Here is a 21,182-nt window from a genome sequence, read left to right as displayed (position 1 = left end):
TGCACCCAGGGCAAGCTTTTGTCTTAGTGTCATGTTTCATGTGAAGCTCAGGCACTGGGGGGCAGCTTCCCCCCAAAGAAAAGGAGGAGGAAATGAGGTCATCGTGGAAGCCAAAAGGCAAAAATGCACTCGGGAAAGAAATTGGCAAAGCAGTCTGGTAGTAGTGCTGTGTTTCTCTTCCTTTATTTCCATCCAGGTGCAAGAGATGGCTGCTCTAAGCCGCCCGTGGATGCAAAGAAGGACCCTAGTGTGGATTTGCCATAGGCCCAGCAAGAGGCTCAACAGCACCAAGCACTGGGTCCTGCACTTTGGTCCCAACAACCCCATGCCAGCTTCTCCAGGATTTGGCTGGGATGGAATTCCAACCACGCACTGATTTCTCGAACGCTGGGGTGCCCTTTTGGAATCCTGTGGTCTTGTGATGTGGTCTTGCCTCCCCACCTTGTCCGTCCATGGTGGAGCAGCCGGGTGGCCCTTAGTGATGTCATAAGCGGCTAGAATGAGGGGAGGAGCAGCGCGTGCTGCTTCCCTTCATTGGAGCGTTTGAGCTCGGCGTGAGTACGTGGCTTGTTGCACTTGTGCATCTACTGAGTCTGTTTGTCTTCATCCCGTCTTGTGCAGCGCCTTGTAGGTAAGCTGAGACGGTGCGGGATAGACGGCTGGGCAGTGAGGGCTTGAGGACTGCTGGATGGCGGAGCTCCTAGGATCACATTGCTTCGTCTGGACTGTCAGACACCATTTTCCCCCAGGCCATCCATTCCAAAGCCCATCAAGATGGCATTTGTCCCACGTTTTTTCCCTCGACTTCCTTGCTAAATTGTGCAGGCTCACTGACCTGGTCTTTCTCCCTCCCCTGCCCACCCTCCGCCTGCTCCCTTGGTGCAGCTTTTGCTCGTGGAAGATCAGAGCAAAGTGACAAGGAACGGCTGCGGTTTCGAGGATCTTCTTCTCCCTTGTTCTGATCACTTGCCAGGTACGTGCCATGTTTTGTATTGCCACATGGTTCAGCAGCCTGTGTTTAGTCACACCGTGTGTAGTAACACAGCCTCGTCCAGCTGAAATGCAGCTCTGGTAACTTCCTCTCCAGCTCAACCCTCAGCAGGATGCTGCCTGTAGTGCTGGGAGCAGCTAGTGTGAAGGAAGGCAATCCCTTAGGCAAAGAGCCCTAGCCGCAGTTTGTGCAGAGCTGCACAACATGAGCCAGGGGCACAAGCGTGCATGCTTTGGCTGTGTGAGTGTGCCCGACAGCTGTAGGGAGCACAGCAGAGATGCAGGCAGAGGAAATGCGTGGGCAAGGCTGCGGCCGGCGCTGGTGGTGAGGCTGCTGCTGGGAGCCGGGGGCTGGGGAGCAGCTCCAGCCCCAGCAGTGACACCTCTCCCTGGCCTGCTACTGTGCTCTCAGCGTGCTGCGGGCAAATGCATCTGCTGCTTTGTGCCAGAGTCCCCATCTGCTAGCAGAGGGACAGCGACTTGGTCCAATGCTGCGTATTCAAACGGCTGTCCCGTTTGAATAGACTGCACAGTGGTTGTTTCTAGAACAGCTGCCTCCGCCAGTAGGCAACTGAGATTAGATCTGAAGAAGACTCTCAATCCAGTGCTGCGTGAACACAGGAAATGTGATTCTTTTCTGTTGCAGCTTGTCGCGCCTGCTGTGATGGGCATCGCGAGCAGCGAGATCAGCCGTGGGCCTGACCGGGCGTTGACGGAGGTACAGTGTGAAGCTCTGCTTGGTCTCTGTTCCCTGACTTGAGCCAGCAGAATGAGCCACCGGTGTGCTCTCCTGCTTTTCAAGAGAGAGAGCATCCTTCCGGCTCTCTCGGTGTCCCTGAAGAGCTGCCTTAAAAGCTTCATGTCCTTGCTAGTGGCATCAAGATGGCACCCTGAAATCCTCCTTGTTTGTCCTCAGCTCCTCACCATGGCCTGTGCTCTCTGTTTCAGCCTGAGAACCAGGGGAAGCCCTTGCTGGTCGATGAGGAGTCATCTCTTAATATTCCAGCTATTGCTGCTGGCCATGTTATTAAGAGCTACGTTGCCCAGGCAGCGGATGAGCTCTCCTTGGAGGTAAGCAGAAAAAGAAGGCATTCCTTGTTGTCACAGACAGAAGAGTATAAGGTGTGAATGCATCAGGAATATTCTCAGACACCTTCAGAATGCCTTGTGAGGCGAAGCCCAGAAGATGCAGGTCCAGATAGGACTTGCACTGGGTTGGATGCAGGGAGGAGTTCAAGCATGTCTAAAAGACGTTTTGATTTGGCATGCTTGCACTGTATTCTGTCTGGTGTGTAAGGCAGTGGCTCTTGTACCTCCAAGCCCAGCTTTCCAACGGGAAATGCCTGAAGAGCTGCCCCGGTGCAATTGCTCTCAAGCTGTGCGCTCTTTGGCAGTGCAGAAGAATGGCGTCATCTCAGCTGTGCTTTCCTCCCAGCTGTGCTGAAGCTGGGATTGATGTTGCAATCTCTTGCAGGTGGGAGACCTGGTGTGCGTTCTTGCTATGCCAGCAAAGGAGCAGAGCCCCTGGTGGAGAGGCAAGCATGGCTTTCAGGTAGGCACGAGCTTCAGACTCCTGGGCGCAATTGCAGTCAAGTCAGGAACGTCAGCTTTGAGCTGCTCGGCCTCCACAGGGTGGCTTCTGGACGTCAACAGTTTCCCTGTGTCGCTGTCAGAGGCCTTTCCCTTTGGCTCTGGGCTTGGGTGGGAAACTGTCTCCTCATGTGACTTAGAAGCAAGAGCCTCTCGTGCTCAATACACAGTCAGGAGTTGAGCATCTCTGTCCATTGTACAAGCACGGAGACCAGCCATCTTATGCTCCGTCAATTGCTTTTGTAGGTCTTCTGGCTGCAAATGTTGAATGAGGGTTACTTTTCTGCGGGCCATTTTTTCTTGGTTGAACAGTTGAGGCCTGAGAAATGCTGCATTCAGTATTCCATCTCTCTTCTTGATCTTGTTCCAGGTTGGATTTTTCCCTGGTGAGTGCGTGGAGCTCATCAACGGAAAAATTCCTGAGGCCCTCATCAACTCAGCGCCAAAGCCAGGTACGGATGTTACATGTGATGGCGCGGGGAAGTCAAATGGAGTCTTTTTCTGGGTGTGTTCTGTGTTGAATACCTCCTTGATCCATCCCACGTTCTCCTCTGTGTTGATGATCCTTCCTGCATCCCACGGGGCGTAGGGCTGCTGTTTTGTAGGCAGTGAGAATGAGGGCTTGGGCAAATGATAGGATCCTGGTAGAATGGCTTGGGATGGAAGGGACCTCAAGGATCATCAAGCTCCAACCCCCGTGCCTCAGGCAGGGCTGCCAACCTCCACTTCGAATGCCAGACTAGACCAGGCTGCCCAGGGCCCCATCCAACCTGGCATTGGACTCCTCCAGGAACGGGGAAAATCTGTTGTTGTAGGTACTTGTTGGCAATGTTCTTGCCGCTTTGACGTGCTCTGTCGAATGTGTGACGCTCGGCCTGGTCCCACTGAGCCCAAGCTGAAATGAACTGGTTTCTTCCTTCTGTTGTGCAGTGCCAAAGAAGCGTGGCAAGCTCCTCAGCTTCCTTCGTTCCTTCGTGAAGGCCCGCCCAGAGGAACCGAAGCAGCGGGAGATGGAGCTGGAGAAGGAGAAGGGAGGGGTGTTTGGCTGTGACCTGGGAGAGCATCTTCTCCACTCTGGCCGTGATGGTAAGGAACAGCCCGTTCCTGAGAGCTTCCTCTGTTGGGCATGACAAGATGAAAGGGAGATTATCTCTGGCAAGGGGCAGGTTGATAGCGGTGGAGAAACGTGAAATGGGAGTTGATGGCTGAAAGGGAAGCTGAGGCTAATGCTCAGAGGAGAGCAGCACACCTGTATTTGCTTAAAGCCAAAGATGTAAGCCAATCCCACGCTAGCCTGAAAACAAAGGAAGCCTTTTGGCCCAAGAGAGTGTAGTGCGTCAGTTTCCTAGCTCTTCTGGACATGAGGTCTCACGCCTCCATTCTGGTGGGAGCTGTGATGGGACTTGTGGCAGTGTCTCTGGCTTCCCCAGAATTACTTTCTGCAGGCTGCTTGGCAGGTCCTGGCATTTCTTGAAAGCCAAGAACACGTCCGTGTCCAGTTTTGTCCCCGGCTCCTGCCTGCCGGCGACGTCTGCGACAGCCTTCTTTCTCCTGTGAGGAGGAGGCAAGCAGTAGCCCGGCTGGGCTTAGTGGATGGCATGTGACAGGGGCAGCGGCTGAAGCAGGACTTGAATCAGGAGCTCAGCTAAGCGCTGGCCCTTGTTCTGTAGTCCCCCAGGTCGTGCAGAGCTGCGCTGAGTTCATTGAGCAGCACGGCGTGGTGCAGGGGATCTACCGCCTGTCCGGCGTGGCGTCCAAGATCCAGAAGCTGCGGTAAGAGTGCTTCTGGACTGTATGTTGTCTTGCTTTGGAGTTGTTTTCCTCTTTCTCCAAGCCCTCTGTTTTTGTGTCCTTCTCTCCAGCCATGACTTTGAGTCGGAGCAGATTCCGGAGCTCACCGTCCGGGACATTCACAGCGTGAGCTCCCTGTGCAAGATGTACTTCAGGGAGCTGCCGAGCCCTCTGCTGAGCGAGCAGCTGCATGGCAAGTTCTCGGTAAGCACAAGGCAATGGCCTTCATGTCCCTCTTCCCTGTCCCATACACACACGCCTGTGCACCTTTTTTTGGTCTTTTTTCTGATGAAGTTGGGGTTTTGATGGACATCCAGTGGGTGTCTCTGTACAACAAGCAGCTCATGCTTCCTGCACACCGGGTGCACCGTAACACCTGGTGTTAGCATCCTGCCATTGGAAATGTGGGAGATGGGAGCAGCAGTGCCCTCTGCAGCTCTGAGGCCCTTTTTCTGTTAGCCCCATACGCTTGACTCGCATGATGTGTGTCTCATTCCCTTTCTGCTTTCTTCCAGGACGCTGTTTGTGCCGGTACCGATGAGGAGCGGTTGCTCCGAGTGCAGGAGGTCATCCAGCAGCTGCCTGCACCTCACTACAGGTCAGAAAACTGCTGCCCTCAGTCTGGGGAGCTCAGCCCTGCTGCATTTCAGAGGGCGATGATGTGATGGCAGGCTTTGTCTCACGCTGGCAACGTGATGCCTGTGTGTGTGGAAGTGGTGGATGGCTGCGTGGGGTGAATGGATTGGGTCAGCTCCTGAGCACGGGGGCACGGCTGGTGCAGCTGATGGCTGCGGCTGTACTGTGCTGGGGCTTGGTGCTGCAGCGTGGCACTTGGGAAAGCTTGATCTACTTGCTAGTAGGAAGAACAAGCAGTGGCGTGAAGTCAGAATTGTTTGGTGAATGTGAGGACGGCGTGCTCAGTGGTGCTGAAGGTTTGGCTCTTGCTTTCCAGGACGCTGGAGTACCTCATGAGACACTTGGCTTGTCTGGCTGGGAGCTGCTCCGTCACAAACATGCCCGCTAAGAACTTAGCGATTGTGTGGGCTCCCAACCTCTTCAGGTAAACTTCTTTTTCCGTCTCAGCACAAGGCTTAGGTCTGTTCTCCCCACGGGCACACTTTGGAGAGGAGGACAATTTGTGCTCTCTTGGTTTTGTCAGATGGGGCTGGTGTGTCCTTGATCACCCGGGAGAATGTCTTCAGTGGCATCAGTGCTTGCCCACTGCACTGGAAGTCTCCAGAGCCCAACTGGACAGCCTTTGGCTGCCCAAATGCCCAAACGTGGGGAAATGATCTCGGGTCAATGACTTCTCCAATCTGCCTTTTCTACAGATCCCAGCAGAACGAGGCTGCCTGCGCCAGCGGAAGAGCTGCCTGCGTGGAACTGCAGAGGCAGTCAGACGTGGTAGAATTCCTCATCAACCACACCGACGTCCTCTTCTGCTCCAGCTCCACATCAGGCATCGGAGATGGAGCAGGTGAGCGTCTTCCTGCATGAGCTTTGTCTTGATGAGACACCTTGATCAAATGCAGGCCTTCTCCAGGATTGTTGAGATACGCTTTTGCTATCAGGGGGCCAGCAGACTTGTGGGCTTAGATGAGAATATGGCATCCTGTGGCTGGATGCGGAGAATGTCCAAGCCCAAAGTTGAGCATGAGAAAACCGTCCCTGTCATGGTGATGTTTTGCGTGCAGGTGAAGCTTGATGAAAGGGTTCTGACCTCCTCTTCTTTCACTTGATCAGAAATGCAAGGCTGAGAGATGTGCGGCACCTCCCCCAGAACTGTGATGGCTGTGCCGCTGCTTTCTGATCCTCCGTCTTAGCTGTGGTCTTCCCTTCCAGGGTGCAGTTCACCATCAGGGCCCGAGTCTGTGTGGGTGTCTTCTCCTGCCACCAAGCTGCTCACCCTGGAGGAGGCACAGGCACAGAGGGGAGGCCACAGCAGCTCTCCTGCTGTGACAGAGAGCAGGGACATGCAAGTGGAAGAAGGCCCCGCAGCTGCGTGGGGGAATTTCCACACAGTCATCCACTTTCCACCTGAAAGGTAAAGAGGACTTTCTTTTCCAGCAGCTTCCTATCAGACTTGGTTGTTTGGGCTTTTGTGGGTTTTTCTCCACTGTTGCAAGTGGAGTGCAATGGTGCGTGTGGTGGTGTACTGAATGTCCCCTCCCTTTGGACTCTGAGGTTCAACTAACAGGCATGCTCTGCATCTGGGTTGGCATGGTTGAGGGGAATGTAGCCAGCAAGACTCCAGGGCTGAGCTCTAGGAATGGAACCTCAACTGTGTGAATCAGAGCGAGCTTCAAAGTTGTGTTTCAGCAAGAACCAGGCAGTGCTAGTAGCAAGCAAGTGTTGGCAAGAGCTCAGGGCAGCTCTTCCCTCACCCTGCACCATGCACGACTCACACCGCTCCCTCTTTTCTCCCTGCAGACCAAGTCCACCCAGCAGGGTGAAGGAATCCCCAGCATGCAGTTGGTGTTCCTGTTTCAAGCCCAGAAAACCATCCTCTGTGGGCAAACGCCAACTGCAGCGCGATGCCAGGGAGCCCTCGGAAACAGAGGTGGTGGTCCTGGCAGGTAAGGGTGCACATCCAGCTGTCAAAACCCTGCTTGTCAGCGCCGTGGAATTCATGCTTGGAGTCCACACAAAAGAGAAAGACAAACAACAAAAGCGCAACAGTTCCTTTCGAGACAGTGCTCCTACTGTTGCTATTGTCCTCTTGGCTTTGTCCTGCTGCCACTGCATAACAAATCTCAAGAACCACTCTCATCATTCAGCTTGTGCAAGTTTGCCACTAACTGTTTGCCTGTGTATCTACTCCTTCCTAGGTGAACCGAGCCCTCGTCCACGCAGAAGAGCCAGAGCGTATAGCGATGGTTCACTGTGTGCGTCCATCAATAGGAGAGCTGCTTGGGAGCACGAATCGCTGCGGCTCGGATGAGAGCCTTCCGTATAACACCAGTGAGGGAATGAAGGTGCTCATCCAGGTGGAAGCCCTCATCTCTCCCGGCTGTGCAGAAGACGCTGACCTGAGCCTGCCAGAAACAACGCTTACCGAGCTGGACTGTGATGGGGCACCATTGCAGTGCAGCCCAGCCCAAGCACAGCCCGAGTGCCCCGACAGCAGCAGCTCCATGCAGGAGCAGGTCAGCGTCAGCCAGGAGGAGCCAAGCCTGGTGGAGGGGGACGTAGAATCAGAGCTCCAGTCCCAGGCACCGGGCAGCAGCACGAGCTCTGAGCTCCTCTCTCCTTCACCAGAGAGGATGAGTCCCCTGTGTACACCGGACCTCTCACCAAAAGGCCCTCCTGGCTGTTAAGGAATAAAAGCACGCTGGTGCTGGATCAACGCCTTGACTGCCTTCTGAGTCTTCATTCCCAGGGATTGGGATGGATGCAAGCAAGAGCAAGGCAGCTCATGTTGCAAGGCTATGGCTGTGGGCTGTGCGTGCAGCAGAGCTGCGGGTTTGTTCCCATTTTGTCTGGCTGTGGGATGCCTGCAGCGAGAGCTGTGCTCCCGTAGTGTATGGTAGCAAAGAATCTCCAGCATCCGGAATGCTGATGATGATCATGCCCAGCTTCCGTGCTATGGCTGTGGCTTTGTGATGCTTTTGAGTGAGGGATGCCTCGGCTGCTCCCTGCCAGCTCTCTCCTCTCTCCCGCCGTGTCCATTCCTGGCTCCCAGCTACGAGCTGGCCCTGCAGAGCATCTGCAGCCCTGTCAGCATCAGCATCCAACAGCGGCAGGAGGAGCTCCCCGCGAGCAGCATCTGCCCGTCCCTCCCCCGGGCTCTCATTGGTCAGCGGCAGCTTTGTCCCTCCCCCGGCGTCTCATTGGTCAGTGGCAGCTCTGTCCCTCCTCCGGCGTCTCATTGGTCAGCAACAGCTCTGTCCCTCCTCCGGCGTCTCATTGGTCAGCGGCAACTCCGTTCCTCCCCCGGCGTCTCATTGGTCAGCGGCAGCTCTGTCCCTCCCCCGGTGTCTCATTGCTCAGCGGCATCTCCGCCGGCTCCCATTGGCTGAGCCGCCGTGCGCGGGAGCGGCCGTTGGGAGCCGGCAGTGTCAGGCGCGGCTCTCGTCAGCGAAGCGCCGCTCCCGGCAGCCCGGGCCGCCCCGCAGGAGAGCGCGGCGTCAGCCGGAGCTGTCCGGGCAGCACCGAGCCGGAAGCCGTGGCACAACGGGAGCGAGTGCTGAGGACAGCTCTGCCGGAGGTGTGCGGAGAACGGGAGCGGGAGAGGGAGAGGAGCCCTGCGCGGCCCCCCAAGCACACTGCCCTCCCCTCCCCCGTGGAACTACCTTGGGGTTGGGCTGTGGGCTGTGGGATTGGGATGAGGGCTGTGGGATGGGCCGTGGGTTTGGGACAGCCTCGGGTCCCCCAGCGCCAGAGTGCTGCTGCCAGCATCCGGGCTGTGGGGCCCCGCCAGCCCCCCCCAACCCCTCCAGCGCTGCTCTTGGTGCCCGCAGATCGTTTGCATCCCCCCGGAACCGGGGCTAAGGTGGGCCTGTGGCTACTGGGAGCTGCGGGGAGGCTATAGGGGGATATAGGGATACTGTCGGGGGCTGTGCAGGGACTGTAAGGGCGTATGGGTCTATAAGGAGCTGAGGTGCACTCAAGGGGGTTCTGGGGCTGTGGTGAGCCATCGGAGGATTTGGGGCTATAGGTGGCTGTGGGGAGGTTATGGGCGGGGGTGTATATAGTCAGGCTGCTCAGGGAGGTTGTGGATTGTCCTTCTCTGGAGATACTCCAAACCCAGCTGGATGCCTACAGTACAGCCTGCTGCATGGAGCCTGTTTTGCGGGGGGAGGGGTTGGACTCAATGATCTCCAGAGGTCCCTTCCAGCCCCTACAGTTTTGTTATTCTGTGATTGCAATCGTTGCTTCTTGCAGCAGTAGAGTGTTTAAGAAGAGAGAAAAAGATGGCGGCGGTGAACTGGCTTTCTGTGGATGGTAAAGCTGTGCTGAGAACTGGGCTGACTATTGCAGCTGAAAATGCGTGCCGTATGTGCAGACGCAGAGGAATAACTTTTCCGTGTAGGTTGAGCTTGTGTAAGGTAGGTGTCCTTGCTAGGTGAGCTTCTGCTTTAAAGCATCAAGTAGTAATTTTAAAAGCAAGGTTGCCAGTTCTTTTTTTCCCCAAGTGATTTTTTAGCCGGGAGAGATTGGAGGTGCTGTTTGGTGATGGAAGACGGAGAGAGGAAAAGCAAAAGGCATGCTGTGCATAGCCACCACATGCCATGGGCACCGTTGTCGTTCTGCACAAAGGAGGAGCAGCTCAGCAAGCTTGGCCTGGGCCGTGGGAGGGAGCATGCAGACATCTGGACCAACCGGCAATGAGTTAGTTCTTGAGGTTGGCTGTTTTCTGCTGTTTGTCCCACGTCCTGTTGCTCAGTGGTAGCTCTGTTCCTTCCCCCGTGGAACCCCCGTGGGGTTGGGCTGTGGGCTGTGGGACTGGGATGAGGGGTGTGGGATTGGCCGTGGGTTTGGGACGGATCGAGGCCTCGGGTCCCCCAGCGCCACAGTGCTGCTGGCAGCATGCGGGCCGTGCCCCCCCTCCCGCCCCCAACCCCTCCAGCCCTGCTCCCTGTGCCCCCCGGACTCCCGGCAGCCCCCCAGAACCAGGGCTAAGGAGGGCGTGGGAGTCAAAAGGACATGGTCAACCTTTTTTTCAGTGGTCTGTGCGGCCAGGAGAGGGGGGAAATGGCCCTAAACTGGAGTACAGGAAGTTCTGCACCGACGTGAGAAGGAACTTGTTCACAGCGAGGTGACGGAGCACTGGTACAGGCTGCCCAGGGAGGCTGTGGATTCTCCTTCCCTGGAGATACTCCAGACCCAGCTGGATGCCCACCTGTGCAGCCTGCTGTACGGAACCTGTTGAGCAGAGGGGGGAGTTGGACTCGATGATCTCTAGGGATCCCTTCCGGCCCCTACAGTTCTGTGATTCTGTGATTGTAATCGTTGCTTCTTGCAGCAGTAGAGTGTTTCAGAAGAGAGAAAATCATGGCGGCCATGAGCTGGCTTTCTGTGGTTGGTAAAGCTGTGCTGAGATCTGGGCTGACTATTGCAGCTGAAAATGCGTGCCAAGTCTGCAGACACAGAGGAATAACTTTTCCATGTAGGTTGAGCTTGTCTAAGGTAGGTGTCCTTGGTACACTGCTGGACGCAATAGGGAGGAATATGGAGCTGTAGAGGATTGGGGGGGGGGGGGGGGCTGTAGGCATGGAGTTCTACATCTATGTCTATATATGTGTGTGTTCTTGGCTGCATAAAAATAGGGGTGGCCAGCAGGGAGAGGGAGGTGATTGTCCCCCTCTGCTCAGCTCTTGGGTGTCGTGAGGTCCCATCTGGAGTAGTGTTTCCGGCCGTGGGGCCCCCAGCACAGGAAGGACGTGGAGCTCTTGGAGTGGGTCCAGAGGAGGACTATGAAGATGGTCAGAGGGCTGGAGCCACTCTCCTATGAGGAAACGCTGAAGGAACGGGTCTCGTTTAGCTTGGAGAAGAGAAGGCTCTGGGGAGAGCTCATTGTGGCCTTTCAGTACTTGAAGGGAGCATATAAACAGGAGGGGGACCAGCTGTTTATGAGGGTGGATGACGGTAGGACAAGGGGGAATGGTTTTCAAGTGAGACGGGAGGTTTAGGTTAGATAGTAGGAGGAAGTTTTTCCCCCAGAGGGTGGTGACAGACTGGAAGAGTGCAATCCTGTGCACGCTCAGGTGTGTTTTGTTTTGTAGTGATTTCCCAATCAATCCTCATGTGGTCTCTTAGTTAGGCTGGGAGTGAAGGGGAGCACTGTGAAGCTGTTTGCTTTCCCTGCTGCGTGCTGTGGGGTTGTGCTGGCGGCGGTGCAGTTGCTTTGCTTTTCCTTGGGAGGGTGGGAAGGAGCTTAGCAGGCCCAGTTCTTCTCAAACGATTCTGATCCTCCAGTGTCAGTACTGCAGGGAGTGCACGACCTAAAGGACTTCTGGCTTGTGATGAATTTGTACCTCCGCAGCTTCTAATATTTTGGATTGTGTGTTCTAGTGCAGGCAATTCCGGGGACATGATTTATCATCACCATAGCTAACACTGCGTGGGAAATCTTGGTGTGCTTTGACTTGCCAGTGCTTTCCACTGTCTCAACTTGCCTGGAGCGTCCTTGAAATGTATGCCTAATGTGGAAATCTTTTCCTCTTTCCTAGCTTTTGTGGTACAAAGAAGCACGGCAAGGTGATGGAACAGCTTGTCCTAGATGCCATGGCCAAGCAGTTGGAGAAGAAGAAGATCATCAGGAATAGTCAGCATGGATTTAGCAAGGGGAAAGTGTGCTTGAGCAACCTCCTAGGCTTCTGTGAGGCATCAGCAGCTATATGGATGGCGGGAGAGCAATGGATGTAGTCTACGTTGACTTCAGCACTGCTTTTGATGCAGTCTCCCACGACATCCTGGTAATGAAGCTGAGCAAGTGTGGGATAGATGAGTGGACGGTGAGGTGGGCTGCGAGCTGGCTGAGTGGCCGAGCTCAGAGGGTGGTGATGGGCGGTGCAGAGTGCGGTTGGAGAGCTGTGAGTGGCGGTGAACGCTGGGGGTGGGTGCTGGCTCTGGTCTCGTTCAATATCTTCGTCAACGGCCTTGAGGAGGGGATGGTGTCCACCCTCAGTAAGTATGCCTCTGAGACAAAGCTGGGAGGAGCAGCTGGCCCACCGGAAGGCTGTGCTGCCGTTCAGCAAGAGCTGGACAGGCTGGAGAGCCAGGCAGTAGCAAAGCAGGTGAGGTGTAACAAGAGCAAGTGTAGAGTCTTGCACCTGGGAAGGAATAACCGCAAGTATCAGTAGAGGCTGGGACATGAGCTGCTGGAGAGGAGCTCTGCAGAGAAGGACCTGGGGGTCCTGGTGGGTGACAGGTTGGCCATGAGCCAGCAGTGTGCCCTGGTGGCCAAGAAGGCCGGTGGGATGGTGGGACGCATGAAAAGGAGCGTGGCCAGCAGGGCGAGGGAGGTGATCCTCCCCCTCTGCTGTGCCCTGATCAGGCCTCAGCTGGAGTACTGCATCCAGGTCTGGGCTCCTTGGTACAAAACAGACGGGGATCTCCTGGAGAGAGTCCAGCAGAAGGCCACAAAGATGATCGAGGGCCTGGAGCATCTCCCCAGTGTGGAAAGTCTGCGTGACCTGGGTCTGTTCAGCCTTGCGGAAAGAAGACTGAGAGGGGATCTTAATAATGTTTCTAAGTATCGGAAGCGTGGAAGTCAAAAGGACATGGACAGCCTTTTTGCAGTGGTCTGTGGGGTCAGGAGAGGGGGGAAATGGCCCTAAACTGGAGTACAGGAAGTTCTGCACCGATGTGAGAAGGAACTTGTTCACAGTGAGGTGACAGAGCACTGGAACAGACTGCCCAGGGAGGCTGTGGATTCTCCTTACCTGGAGATACTTCAGACCCAGCTGGATGCCCACCTGTGCAGCCTGCTGTATGGAACCTGTTGAGCAGAGGGGGGAGTTGGACTCGATGATCCCTAGGGATCCCTTCCAGCCTTTCCAGTTCTGTGATTCTGTGATTGTAACCGTTGCTTCTTGCAGAAGTGCAGTGTTTCAGAAGAGAGAAAAACAAACATGGCGGCCATGAGCTGGCTTTCTGTGGTTGGTAAAGCTGTGCTGAGATCTGGGCTGACTATTGCAGCTGAAAATGCGTGCCAAGTCTGCAGACACAGAGGAATAAGTTTTCCCTGCAGATGGAGCTTGTCTAAGGTAAGTCCTTGCTAGGTGAGCTTCTGCTATAAAGCATCAAGTTGTATAAAGAAGGTAATTTTAAAAGCAAGGTTGCCAGTTCTTTTTTTACCCAAGTGATTTTTTAGCAAGGAGAGATTTGAGGTGCTGTTTGGTAATGGAAGATGGAGAGAGGAAAAGCTGTGCATAGCCAGCGCATCCCATCTGCACCGTTGTTCCCATGCACAAAGGAGAGGAGCATCTCAGCAAGCATGGCCTGGGCTGTGGAAGGGAGCATACAAACATCTGGACCAACCCGAAAGGAGTTAGTTCTGCAGGTTGGTTGCTTTCTGCTGTTTGTCCCACATCCTGTTGCTCAGTGGTAGATTTGTTCACGGTCAATGCTAACAGGAATGTCCCCGAGCATTGTTGTTTCAGCTGTCGCAACGCTTTGTTCCCTTGCTGCTGGGCTGGGGCGTTTGAAGAATGATGCACGTGCTGCTGTCCAGTCAGGCTTTGGGGCTGAGTCTGCAGAGCAGGGTATGTGTGTGGCAGGAGTGAGGCTTGTGGGGGAGCAGGCCAGATGGAATCCAGTGCGCTTTGCTCTTGTTCTCAGTGCTTGTTTTTGCTCAGGAGGGCAGGTGGTGAACCTCATGAAGCAATGCCTGCAGACGGGGTTTGCGGAGCAAGAGGTCCTGCAGGCCTTGTGTGACACCCATGGAGCTGTAGCGAGGCTGCGTCAGTGTAAAAGAGCAGAAATCCCCGGAGGTGTGAAGGTGAGCTGTGGGCTCCAGTAGTGCAGGAGGGGATGTACGTGCTCAGGGTTCGGCTGCTTCTGTGTGTGTTTTAAGTGAGTGTGATCCCACTGCTTGGTCTGTTTGAGTGTATGGAACAAGTGTGCCATCCTTTGTGCTGGAGTCGTGTGAAAGGAGTCCTATGGCTTTGAGAGCTGACTTGAAGCCTGTGGGCATCACTGAAGAGTAGGGGTAGGGGATGAGGCAAGGGAAGTTGGGGTAAGGGGATGAGGCATAGGAACAGGAACCTCTTTGGCCGATATGAAGTGCTGCCATTCTCTTTTTGGATTAAGAATCTCCGTGTGTTTTTTAATGAAGAACAAACTCACTGTTCAGTTGTGAATGAATTCATTCACGCCTGTTAGTCGGTGTCATTCTCTCCATGGAGCTGCAATTGAAAGGGATGCTTCTGGTGTGATGTGCGGCCCCCTCCCGCGTTCTCAGAAGAACCAAGTTGGCAAGGCCTGGCTCCGGGTTGGTGAGCTGTGCCCAAGGTGAGAGAGTTGACTCTTGTGGGCTTTGAGACATTTCTTCCAGTTGCACGCTGTGTTATTTCCGTTGTGTTGACCTCTTGAGCTCCAGCCCCAAGTGAGGATCCGAGCAGTAGCGCAGAAGGGACGGTTTAGACTGGAAGTGCAATGCAAAGGGCTGGAGCCAGCCGGAGCTGGGAAGTGATCGTCCCTCTGTACTCAGCACTGGTGAGTCCTCACCTTGAGTCCTTGCAGCACCTTAGAGGCAACCTTGATTTCTGCAGCCTTCTCTGAGCTTTGTGTCACGAGAGCTCTGCAGCTTCTACCTGTGACATGAGAGCATATGGAAGGCCCTGCAAGAAGTCTGGGTAGGTGATGGCAGTTGCTCTTCCTTTCCCCACAGGTGCTGGACATAGCGGGGAACAGGACTGGGGGATATGCCAGCAGTGGGTTCCTACCTCAGCAGAATGGAAGGGCTGTTCTGATGGGTGTATTGAACTGGAGTGAATCTGACGCTGATGAGAGAGATGAGGGGTGTGTGAAAAAAAAGGAGTGTGCTGCATTTTGTGGTGCAAGATGTTCTGGGAACTGCTGCTAGCAATGCCCAGCAGGCTTCCTTTTGCTGGGGAGAGGTTTAGCAAGGATTTTTTTATATGAAAAGAGTTCATCCTATATTTCCTTTCCATTGGCCTTTCGTCGTACTGCTTGAGAAATTACTATTTCTTGCTGTAGAGAATACGCATGCACCCTGCACTTGTATCTGCACAAAGAATCTTCTAAACATCTCGGTATGTGTTTCTTTTTGGCACTGGGATGGAGCTGTGTGGAACACAGAATTCATCCAAACACACTTGGATGAATCTTCAGTCGGGTGCAGGGACGCGTAATGCTCATCTTAGATGTCACGCTGACAGCAGCAGTAGAGAGGCAAATGTCATAGGGTGGCATGCTTTCTTTTCTTCTTGTGTTTCAGTGATAACCATGGAAGCATAGAAGTGTTACCCAGACAAAATGAGCATTTGTCACCTGGGCTTTCTACAGATGACATAGGCAGTGGAAGTCAGCATCGCAAGCATCCGTGAGAGCCCTGCAAAAGACTGGTGAGAGTTACCCTGGTGGCCTCCTTTGGAAATCTCAGGTCTCTGTAAGCTCTCAAGCTGTGTCGTAAGTCCTCCCGTGGTGCTGACTCAGCTCTCCCTGTCTTTGGTGTAGGAGAGCTGGTCTTCAACTCCTTCCTGTTTCCTGCCTATCATCTGCTCCCTGCTTTGCCCATGGGCCAAGGAGCCTTTTATTCCTCGCCCCCAGATTTGCACGTGTGGATGAGAGCATCTGCTTATGTACGTATCTTTTCCAGCTGTGGTGTCAGGCTGAGCGACAGCTCCCAGCCAAGCTTGTGGTGAGCGAGACACGGAGTAGGTGGAGATGGAGTTCTCTGTGTCACTAAAGCATGAGCTTGATGGCTGCCGTGAGCCAAAGCAAGAGAGTTTGTGTGTTTGACACACTGCTGAGCGGGTAGAGCAGGGCAAGGGGGCTGATTTGGACGTGCTGCTTTCCCAATACAGTGCTGTTTGCGTGGCAGTGCTTCTGGCGTTGCAAATTGTGTCAGATGTCAATGAATTCCTTGGAATCTGTTGAGTTGACTTGTGCAGGTTTCATTGTGGAGCTGAACCCTTCCTGGCCACTTGTGTGCATAGCCATGGCCTTTGCTTCTTTCTTGCCTTTTTTTCTTGGTTGCGTTTGGCACTGTGCAAGCCGTGAATTGCCAGGGAAGAGCTGGAAGTGCTCTGGAGTTGTGGGGGACAAATTCCCAAGAAACAATGTGCAGCTTCAAAGCCCCAAAGTTTGGAGAGGTGAGGGATGCGCTGCCTGGTGCAGGACATGATGCGCTCTGCAAGGCGCTTTCCATGAAGACCTCAGCGCTCAAACTGCATCCAAAGCAACCCAATGCCCCGTGCTTGTTGTACCCGGAGGTATCGGTGCCAGGAGTTGCTGCTGTGTTTGCAGTGCCCTTGTGTCAGCAGGGTGATGTTCATGGCGTGCGATGCCCTCAGTCACTGAAAGCATCCTTGCAAATGTTCCTAGCGAGGGCCATGTTTCATTGACAGCATAGGTTGTCTTCTGCAAAATGAAAGAGTGGGCTTGTGTACCTTTAGATCATTTTAATTTCCCCCTGACCCCAGCGCACTTCATGTTTCCCTCCCATCCCACTTTCCAGTGAGATGGGGGAGAGAACTGTGGGGGAGCAAAGGGAAGGTAGAACTCATGTGTTGAGAGAAATCTCTTTTCGAAGGTAGAGAAAAGGACAGAAGTAATGAATATCGATCTATCTATCTGTCTGTCTGTCTGTCTGTCTGTCTATATCTGTCTACCTCTATATGAATCTATATGAATGTATCTATCGAGTGATGTAGAAGCAGTGGCTCAGCACCTCCCAAGCAATGGCCAATCAGAAGAAGAAAGCAAGATGAACTCTCATCGTGTTGCAACCTCTTTCCACTTGATGTCATCTGGTATGCAGTATCCTTTTGGCCAGTTGATGTCAGCTGTCCTAATTCTGTTTCCTCCCAGCTTCTTGTGCCCTTTCGTGAGAACGGCCTTGGTGCTCTCTCTCTACAACACTGCTTATCAGAAGGAGTAAACATCAGAGTGTTACCAGCGTGGTTTTCCTTGTCAAAGCCAATCATAGCATCATAGCAGACCCCCTGAAGAAAAATGCATCCCACTAAGACAGCCCCCCAGTGTCCACGCAGCGAGCCACATCGGGCTCCCGTGGAGCTGCAGATGGCGCATTTCCCTGGCAGCATTGGCCAGGGGTGCTGGGGAGGTTTTGGTGCTCAGCTTGGGCATGGCGCTGCTTTGCCTGCTTTGTAGGTGTGTGAACAGAAGTGCTTTCCCCCCTTGTGTTCTCCCCACGGCATTTGCCCCATGGTTGGTAGAAGAAAGAGCTGGTGGATTCAGCAGCAGTAGATTCTGTTGGTTTCTTTGGTTTATCCCAAGGCTGCTGTGAAGGGGAGCCTGGTTGGCGTAGCAGTGAGCAGCAGCTAACAGGCTGTGCAGAGGAGGGCTTTGCAGAAGGAGCAGGAGTGCCTGTGTCCATCTGTACCCTTGGATACGTTCTGGCGGTGAGGCACCAGCTGTGGCCACAGTGACTGAATGCAGACTTGGCCTGGGGCCGCCACGTGGTGCTTCCTAGCCCTACCCTCCTGTATATGCCTGGCAAAGCACAGCCACCCTGCACCCACAGCAAGCGTTTCTCTTAGTGTCATGTTTCATGCTGTCTTGTGAAGCTCAGGCACGGGGGGCAGCTTCCCCCCAAAGAAAAGGAGGAGGAAATGAGGTCGTCATGGAAGCCTAAAGGCAAAAATGCACTCGGGAAAGAAATTGGCAAAGCAGTCTGGTAGTAGTGCTGTGTTTCTCTTCCTTTATTTCCATCCAGGTGCAAGAGATGGCTGCTCTAAGCCGCCCTTGGGTGCAAAGAAGGACCCTAGTGTGGATTTGCCATAGGCCCAGCAAGAGGCTCTACAGGACCAAGTGCCGGGTCCTGCACTTTGGTCCCGACAAGCCCATGCCAGCTTCTCCAGGATTTGGCTGAGATAGAATTCCAACCACGCACTGATTTCTCGAACGCTGGGGTGCCCTTTTGGAATCCTGTGGTCTTGTGACGTGGTCTTGCCTCCCCACCTTGTCCGTCCATGGTGGAGCAGCCGGGTGGCCCTTAGTGATGTCATAAGCGGCTAGAATGAGGGGAGGAGCAGCGCGTGCTGCATCCCTTCATTGGAGCGCTTGAGCTCGGCGTGAGTACGTGGCTTGTTGCACTTGTGCATCTACTGAGTGTGTTTGTCTTCATCCCGTCTTGTGCAGCGCCTTGTAGGTAAGCTGAGACGGTGTGGGATAGATGGCTGGGCAGCGAGGGCTTGAGAAGTGCTGGCTGGCGGAGCTCCTAGGATCATATTGCTTAGCCTGGACTGTCAGAAACCGTTTTCCCCCAGGCCATCACTTCCAAAGCCATCCATCAAGATGGCATTTGTCCCACGGTTTTTCCCTCGCCTTCTTTGCTCAATTGTGGAGGCTCACTGACCTGCTCTTTCTCTGTCCCCTCCCCACCCTCCGCCTGCTCCCTTGGTGCAGCTTTTGCTCGCGGAAGATCAGAGCAAAGTGACAAGGAACAGCTGCGGGTTCGAGGATCTTCTTCTCCCTTGTCCTGATCTCTTGCCAGGTACGTGACACGTTCTGTCCCCCCACATGGTTCAGCAGCCCGCGTTTAGTCGCACTGTGTGTAGTAACACAGCCTCGTGCAGCTGGGGTGTGGCACTGGAAAAACCGTGTGGGTATTCTCCACTTCCCCTCCAACTCAGCCCTCGCAAGGATGCTGCCTGTAGTGCTGGGAGTAGCTAGTGTGAAGGAAGTAATCCCTTAGGCAAAGAGCCCTAGCCGCAGTTTGTGCAGAGCTGCACAACGTGAGCCAGGGGCAGAAGCGTGCATGCTTTGGCTGTGTGAGTGTGGCCGACAGCGGTAGGGAGCACAGCAGAGATGCAGGCAGAGGAAATGCGTGGGCAAGGCTGCGGCCGGCGCTGGTGGTGAGGCTGCTGCTGGGAGCCGGGGGCTGGGGAGCAGCTCCAGCCCCAGCAGTGACACCTCTCCCTGGCCTGCTACTGCGCTCTCAGCGTGCTGCGGGCAAATGCATCTGCTGCTTTGTGCCAGAGTCCCCATCTGCTAGCAGAGGGACAGCGACTTGGTCCAATGCTGCGTATTGCAACGGCTGTCCCGTTTGAATAGACTGCACAGTGGTTGTTTCTAGAAGTAGTTCTGAAGAAGTCTCTCAATCCAGTGCTGTGTGAGCACAGGAAATGTGTTTCTTTTCTGTTGCAGCTTGTCGCGCCTGCTGTGATGGGCATCGCGAGCAGCGAGATCAGCCGTGGGCCTGACCGGGCGTTGACGGAGGTACAGTGTGAAGCTCTGCTTGGTCTCTGTTCCCTGACTTGAGCAAGCAGAATGAGCCACCGGTGTGCTCTCCTGCTTTTCAAGAGAGAGAGCATCCTTCCGGCTCTCTCGGTGTCCCTGAAGAGCTGCCTTAAAAGCTTCATTTCCTTGCTAGTGGCATCGAGATGGCACCCTGAAATCCTCCTTATTTGTCCTCAGCTCCTCACCATGGCCTGTGCTCTCTGTTTCAGCCTGAGAACCAGGGGAAGCCCTTGCTGGTCCAGGAGGAGCCATCTCTTAATATTCCGGCTATTGCTGCTGGCCATGTTATTAAGAGCTACGTTGCCCAGGCAGCGGATGAGCTCTCCTTGGAGGTAAGCAGATAAAGAAGGCATTCCTTGTTGTCACGGACAGAAGAGTATAACGTGTGAATGCATCAGGAATATTCTCAGACACCTTCAGAATGCCTTGTGAGGCGAAGCCCAGAAGATGCAGGTCCAGATACGACTTGCACTGGGTTGGATGCAGGGAGGAGCTCAGCCATGTCTAAAAGACGTTTTGATTTGGCATGCTTGCACTGTATTCTGTGTGGTGTGTAAGGCAGTGACTCTTGTACCTCCACGTTCAGCTTTCCCACGGGAAATGCCTGAAGAGCTGCCCCGGTGCAATTGCTCTCAAGCTGTGCGCTCTTTGGCAGTGCAGAAGGAGGGTGCCATCTCAGCTGTGCTTTCCTCCCAGCTGTGCTGACGCTGGGATTGATGTTGCAATCTCTTGCAGGTGGGAGACCTGGTGTGCGTTCTTGCTATGCCAGCAAAGGAGCTGAGCCCCTGGTGGAGAGGCAAGCGTGGCTTTCAGGTAGGCACGAGCTTCAGACTCCTGGGCGCAACTGCAGTCAAGTGAGGAACGTCAGCTTCGAGCTGCTCTGCCCGCACAGGGTGGCTTCTGGACGTCAACAGCTTCCCTGTGTCGCTGTCAGAGGACTTTCCCTTTGGCTCTGGGCTTGGGTGGGAAACTGTCTCCTCATTTGACTTAGAAGCAAGAGCCTCTTGTGCTCAATACGCAGTCAGGAGTTGACCATCTCTGTCCTTAGCACAGGCACGGAGGACAGAGCCTTCTTGTGCGGAACCAAGTATTGCTTTTGTAGGTCTTCTGGCTGCAAATGTTGAATGAGGGTTACTTTTCTGCGGGCCATTCTTTCTTGGTGCAACAGTCGAGGTCTGAGAAACACTGCATTCAGTGTTCTATCTCTCTTTCTGTTCTTGTTCCAGGTTGGATTTTTCCCCGGTGAGTGCGTGGAGCTCATTAACGGAAAAATTCCTGAGGCCCTCATCAATTCAGCGCCAAAGCCAGGTACGGATGTTACATGTGATGGCGCGGGGAAGTCACATGGAGTCTTTTTCTGGGTGTGTTCTGTGTTGAATACCTCCCTTATCCATCCCACGTTATCCTCTGTGTTGACGATCCTTCCTGCATCCCACGGGGCGTAGGGCTGCTGTTTTGTAGGCAGTGAGAATGAGGGCTTGGGCAAATGCTTGAATCCTTGTAGAATGCAGTGTTGGCAATGTTCTTGCCGCTTTTACATGCTCTGTAGAATGTGTTTCCGCTCAGCCTGGTCCCACTGAGCCCAACCTGAAATGAACTGGTTTCTTCCTTTTGCTGTGCAGTGCCAAAGAAGCGTGGCAAGCTCCTCAGCTTCCTTCGTTCCTTCGTGAAGGCCCGCCCAGAGGAACCGAAGCAGCGGGAGCTGGAGAAGGAGAAGGAGAAGGAAGGGGTGTTTGGCTGTGACCTGGGAGAGCATCTTCTCCACTCTGGCCGTAATGGTAAGGAACAGCCCGTTCCTGAGAGCTTCCTCCCTCTGTTGGGCATGTAAAGATGAAAAAGAGATCATGACTAGCAAGGGGCAGGATGATAGCGGTGGAGAAACGTGAAATGGGAGTTGATGGCTGCAAGGGAAGCTG

The 21,182-nt window shown here is 54.3% G+C and overlaps 2 long non-coding RNA genes across 7 annotated transcripts; both read left to right on the top strand.

Moving 5' to 3' along the window:
* Window positions 1-9,576: 9,576 nt before the first annotated feature.
* LOC107052400 lies at window positions 9,577-12,974 on the top strand. Of its 3 annotated transcripts, none has more exons than XR_005842871.1 (4): window positions 9,577-9,715; window positions 10,038-10,500; window positions 11,544-11,789; window positions 12,915-12,974. It is a non-coding gene; the product is annotated as an uncharacterized LOC107052400 (long non-coding RNA). The 3 variants fall into 3 exon arrangements; XR_005842872.1 differs by lacking the exon at window positions 12,915-12,974 and adding an exon at window positions 12,371-12,826; XR_005842870.1 differs by lacking the exon at window positions 12,915-12,974 and having other exon boundaries at window positions 11,544-12,826.
* Window positions 12,975-13,754: 780 nt separating this feature from the next.
* LOC121108385 lies at window positions 13,755-17,802 on the top strand. 4 transcript variants are annotated; one of them, XR_005842873.1, is made up of 5 exons: window positions 13,755-13,816; window positions 14,128-14,532; window positions 14,708-14,838; window positions 15,278-15,404; window positions 16,708-17,538. It is a non-coding gene; the product is annotated as an uncharacterized LOC121108385 (long non-coding RNA). The 4 variants fall into 4 exon arrangements; XR_005842874.1 differs by lacking the exon at window positions 13,755-13,816 and adding an exon at window positions 17,741-17,802 and having other exon boundaries at window positions 13,826-14,532; window positions 16,708-16,814; XR_005842876.1 differs by lacking the exon at window positions 13,755-13,816 and having other exon boundaries at window positions 13,826-14,532; window positions 16,708-16,821; window positions 16,991-17,538.
* Window positions 17,803-21,182: the final 3,380 nt, after the last annotated feature.

Source organism: Gallus gallus, chromosome Z (genome assembly GCF_016699485.2).
Source record: "Gallus gallus isolate bGalGal1 chromosome Z, bGalGal1.mat.broiler.GRCg7b, whole genome shotgun sequence".
In the NCBI taxonomy this organism is placed as follows: domain Eukaryota; kingdom Metazoa; phylum Chordata; class Aves; order Galliformes; family Phasianidae; genus Gallus; species Gallus gallus.
This window is presented reverse-complemented; position numbering and strand designations above follow the sequence as displayed.